Source organism: Mustela nigripes, chromosome 2 (genome assembly GCF_022355385.1).
Source record: "Mustela nigripes isolate SB6536 chromosome 2, MUSNIG.SB6536, whole genome shotgun sequence".
Taxonomy (NCBI): Eukaryota; Metazoa; Chordata; class Mammalia; order Carnivora; family Mustelidae; genus Mustela; species Mustela nigripes.
Window position 1 is genome coordinate 4608782 of NC_081558.1, and position 5545 is coordinate 4614326.

Sequence of the window (5545 nt, forward strand, 5' to 3'; positions counted from 1 at the left end):
AAGCCGGATGCAGGGCTCGATCCCAGGACGCTGGGATCATGACCTGAGCCAAAGGCAGAGGCTTTAACCCACTGAGCCACCCAGGAGCCCCTGAGGGAGAAAAAATCTTTAGCACAGGCCACACGGAGCTCAGAGCCCCACGTGGGGCTCGAGTGCACCAGGCTGAGATCATGCCTTGAGCCGAAAATGTGAGTTTCAGTTTGTTTAACTGACCGAGCCACCCAGATGTCCCCCAAATCTTTTTATTTTATTTTATTTTTTATTTATTTTCAGCATAACAGTATTCATTATTTTTGCACCACACCCAGTGCTCCATGCAATCTGTGCCCTCTATAATACCCACCACCTGGTACCCCAACCTCCCCCCTTCAAAACCCTCAGATTGTTTTTCAGAGTCCATAGTCTCTCATGGTTCACCTCCCCTTCCAATTTCCCCCAAAATCTTTTTGAAGAGGATAGCTCTTACAGTAACTATTCTTATCATGCTCACTTGGGCAGACCGTATAGTGAAAGTGTAACAATACAGGGAAGATTAGCATGGCCCCTGAACACGGATGACACGCAAATTCGTGAAGTGTTCCATGTTAAAAAAAAAAAAAAAAAGAATTTCTTATCACACACAAATAAAGAAGAAAAGAGGAAACTTTTAGAAGGGATGGTTAAGCTTTTGAAATTGTGGTGATGGTTCCATGAGTGTTTACTTATCTTTAAACTCATCAATATGTAATAGTAAATGTATACGGCATTTTTGTATCTCAGTCATATCTCAGAGAAAAAAAACAAATGTAGCGTTTTTTTTAAAACCACGAACATAAAGTGAACTCACAATTCTTTGTTAGTTTTTGTTAGCTTCTCGTCCTACTTGAGTTGGTTTTGTTCCTTTTGGTCGGCAATTTCCATTGTCTGAAGAATAGAAAAAAGATATTTTTATCCTAAAAATGTGCTTGGGCGAATAAATGTCTTTACATGAGATTATCTGTGATTTTATTATTTTTTTTAAGATTTAAATTTTTTTTTTTTTTTTTTTTTTTTTTTTTTACTTATTTTACAGACATAGGTCACAAGTAGGCAGAGAGGCAGGCAGAGAGAGAGGAGGAAGCAGGCTCCCCGCTGAGCAGGGAGCCGATGCCTGGGCTGGATCACCAGGACCCTGGGATCATGACCCAAGACAAAGGCAGAGGCTTTAATCCACGGAGCCACCCAGGCGCCCCAGATTATCTGTGATCTTATTTATTTTTATTTTTAAAAAGATTTTATTTATTTATTTGAGAGAGAGAGAGCACAAGAAGTAGGAGGGTCAGAGGGAGAAGCAGACTCCCCACCAAGCAGGGAGCCCGATGCGGGACTCGATACCGGGACTCCAGGATCATGACCCGAGCCGAAGGCAGTCGCTCAACCAACTGAACCACCCAGGCGCCCGTATCTGTGATTTTAAATAAACATTACACATTAAAAAAAATAAAATAAAATAAAAAAATCTCATATTGACTGCTGTTCTCACAACAGCCTGGAGGGGGCGAGAGTGGATACAGGCAGAACTGTCAGGCGGCTTCTGGAGGTGAATCGCGGAAGAGCTTTTAGACTCCGACAGGTTGAAACTACACAGGAAGGTGCCTACGGAAATGGACAAAAGAATAAGAACAGAATATGTCATTTCTGAAATAAGTAGAAGAAAAAACTGGAATGAGAAAAAAAATCCGAGATAAGTCAAGGAGTAAAAGAAATATAGAAAAGGAGGGACAGGGGCACCTGGGTGGCTCAGTCCGTTCAGCATCTGCCGTCCGCTCAGGTCGTGATCCCAGCATCCTGGGACTGAACCCCAGGTCAGGCTCCCTGCTCAGAGGGTGCCTGCTTCTCCCTCTGACTCTGCCCCTCCATGCCCTCGTGTGTGCCCTCTCTCTCTCTCTCAAAGAAATAAATAAAATCTTTTTTTTTTTTTTAAGGAGGGACAATCAGAAATTACAAAATAAATCCAAACTGATAATTTGCATCATTGGAATGAATGCAGATGATCTAAATCTCCACCACCTGAGAGAGGAGTGGCCAGGCACCGGGGAGCACTGGGAAGGTGGGCTGTCTGGGCTGAGATCCATCCAGTGCCAGTGGGAAATGCACTGCAGAATTTGGAGACCTAGAATGAAAAAAAGTGTAAAGCATCTTATTAATAATTTTATGCGGATCGCACCTTGAAATGATTAACATTCTGGATACATTGCTAAATAACATATAGTATTAAAATTCACTAATTTTTGAGCTCTTAATTGTGGCAGCTAGAAAAGGCTTCAATTACAGAGATGGTTCACATTACATTTATGTTGAACAGCATCATTCTAAATACTCAAATTAAAAGACAAATATTGTCAGGCTAGATAAGAAAACTTAAAATCGGGGCACCTGGGTGGCTCAGTGGGTTAAAGCCTCTTCCTTTGGCTCAGGTCATGATCCCAGGGTTCTGGAATCGAGCCCCACATCGAACCCCACATCGAGCCCCACATCGAACCTCGCATCGGGCTGTCTGCTCAGCAGGGATACTGCTTCCCCCCCCCCCCCCCCCCCCCCCCCCCCCCCCCCCCCCCCCCCCCCCCCCCCTGCCCGCCTCTCTGCCTACTTGTGATCTCTGTCAAATAAATAAATAAATAAATAAATCTTTGTTAAAAAAAAAGAAAACTTAAAATCCAGCAACATGTTGTTTACATTTAAATACAAGATGTAACAAGTTGCTAATTAAAGGATGTAAATAGCCAGAAAGAAAGTTGTGTTAGCACTAATGACATACAGCACAAAGTTTAATGGAAATAGCATTACTAGATATAACCGTGAAAATATAACAATTTTAATGTGCATGCACTTAAAAATGGTCTCGTGGGACGCCTGGGTGGCTCAGTTGGTTGGACGACTGCTTTCGGCTCAGGTCATGATCCAGGAGTCCCGGGATCGAGTCCTACATCGGGCTCCCAGCTCCACAGGGAGTCTGCTTCTCCCTCTGACCTTCTCCTCGCTCATGCTCTCTCTCACCTCCTCTCTCTCAAATAAATAAATAAATAAATAAATCTTTTTAAAAAAATGGTCTCGAAATAAATGAAGCAAAAATTGACAGAACTCCTCCACCATGTGGATAGGATGAACTGAGATGTGTTGTTAGAGTAAAATGTTCCACAAAAATTGAAGACCCAGAAGGAAAAAAAGAAAAAAGGAGGAAGAATGTAAAATATCTTGTATTGGGTATTCACTGAAGTGGAAGATTTTAAAAATACCCCTTGTGGCCTCTGGTCGCTCAAGCAGACAAAAAGTAAGAACGTGGATTTGAATAGTACATGAACAAGCTTGATCTCATGCTCACGTATATGGAACATGTATTCAGCCACTGCAAAACACACAGTAAAAAATGCTTAGGGAGCTGGTAGGAATGTAGAATGGTGTAGTCACACAAACCAGTATGGTGACTCCTCAAGAAAGTAAAAATAGAATTACCATTTAATCCAATTTTAGTATATGTGCTGCCGAAGCGAGCACAGAATTACCATTTAATCCAGAAATTCCATTTCTGGGTATTTACCCAAAAGCATTGAAAGCGGGGACTCAGATATCTGCACATACATGTTCATAGCAGGGTTATTCTCAATGGCCACAAAGTGGAAGCAACCCAAGCGTCCATCAACGATGAATGGATAAACAAAACGTGGTCCATCCACACAATGGAATATTTTTCAGCCTTAAAATGGAAGGGAATCCTGACACCTGCTAGAGTGTGGATGAACTTTGAGAATATGACTCTCAGTGACATAAGTCAATCACAGGAAGGTCAACCACTATATGATTTCACTCAAATGAAATATTTAGAGTGGTTGCATTCATAGAGACAGAAAACAGAATGGAGATGCCGGAGGTGGGGAGTCATTGTTTCATGGGGACAGAGTCTCAGTCTGGAAAAGATGAAAAATTTCTGGAGGTGGATGTTGGGGATGGTTGCCCAACGGGAATGTGCCTAATATGGGTGAACTTCCCACTTAAAAAACAGTTTAGATGGGTAAGTTTTATGTTGTGTATATTTTACCACAATTAAAGATGCTTAGAGAATCTCTGACTCTGTCTTTCTTTTTTTTTAAATATTTTATTTATCTATTTGACAGAGAAATCACAAGTAGATGGAGAGGCAGGCAGAGAGAGAGAGAGGGAAGCAGGCTCCCTGCCGAGCAGAGAGCCCGATGCGGGACTCGATCCCAGGACCCTGAGATCATGACCTGAGCCGAAGGCAGCGGCTTAACCCACTGAGCCACCCAGGCGCCCCTGACTCTGTCTTTCTTGACCCTCCATCCTTTCTCCCTCCATTTTTTTTTTTAAACCAATCACGAAAAAATCCTGTAGATTTCAGGGATAAGTGTGGGGATTTTGGCACCAAGGAGTAATAAAGAGGCATGAGAAGCCCCAAGCTTATGGAAAGGACAAGCAAAACCAACTACTCCTTGACTAGGGAAAGGGGCAGAAGAAGCAATCAGCTTGAACAACATGGGTTTGGGCTGTGCGAGTCCACTTACAATGCATTCTTTTTTCAATACATGTATCGGAAGCATTTTTGGAGATTTGTGACAATCTGAAAAAACATGCAGATGAACTGTGTAGCCTAGAAATATTGACAAGCTAGGAAGAAGTTAGGTCTGTCACAAAAGTATAGAATATATATGCAGATTCTGGTCTATCTTACCATTTGCTACCATAACATGTACACAACTCTGTTATAAAATGTTAACATCTATCAAAATTTATGCACATGAACACAGACCACACATGTATGCTATTCACAGTGTATCCTTATGTAGGCATAAGGTGAGTGATGCTTAATATAAAATTACCAATGTATTGTTTTTCTTACTGTTTTATAACTTTGCTTTCAAAGAATTGAAGGAATCGCAAGTCAGCCTATCATCACAGGTGTTTTTTTTTTTTTAATGCAATAATGTCTCAGATACTGTATCATGAACATGAGAGTAATACTGTCTGTCATTAAAACTTTGTAACGATTCATTCACTAGTGTATAGGCTAGACCACAGTGAGGCAGTGGTTTGGGTTACAGGAGGCCACCACAAAACAATCTTACCACGGCGTCTTTGTTACTAATGCATGAACCATGATCTTCGCAAAGAAATAGGAATTTCTTTTTCATATTATCTTTTCACCTCTGGTGTCTAGTGTTAGTAATATGTACCACATATGCAGTGTTTTTTTTTATCATATAAAATAACATTGATGGATTTACTGATAGACGATCAGTCTTGTAAAGAGATAATCTAAATTTATGGTATTGATAAATACAGTCCAGGGCTGTACATGTGTTTTCTCTTCCTTATGATTTTCTTAATACCATTTCCTTTTCTCTAGCTTACTTTCCTGTAAGAACACAGTGTGTAATACATAGAACACAGAAAATATGTGTTGATCAATTTTTTATGTTATCAGGAGGCCCAGCGAGAGTAGTCTAGTCATAGTTAAGTTTCTGGGGAGTCAAGTCTCCCAGCGAGGGTAGTCTAGTCATAGTTAAGTTTCTGG

At 41.1% G+C, this 5545-nt stretch overlaps 1 non-coding gene across 1 annotated transcript; it reads left to right on the top strand.

The window, feature by feature from the left end:
- Window positions 1-484: 484 nt before the first annotated feature.
- LOC132012685 (U6 spliceosomal RNA) lies at window positions 485-589 on the top strand. Its single transcript, XR_009402687.1, has one exon. It is a non-coding gene; the product is annotated as a U6 spliceosomal RNA (small nuclear RNA).
- The last annotated feature ends 4956 nt before the right edge of the window (window positions 590-5545 follow it).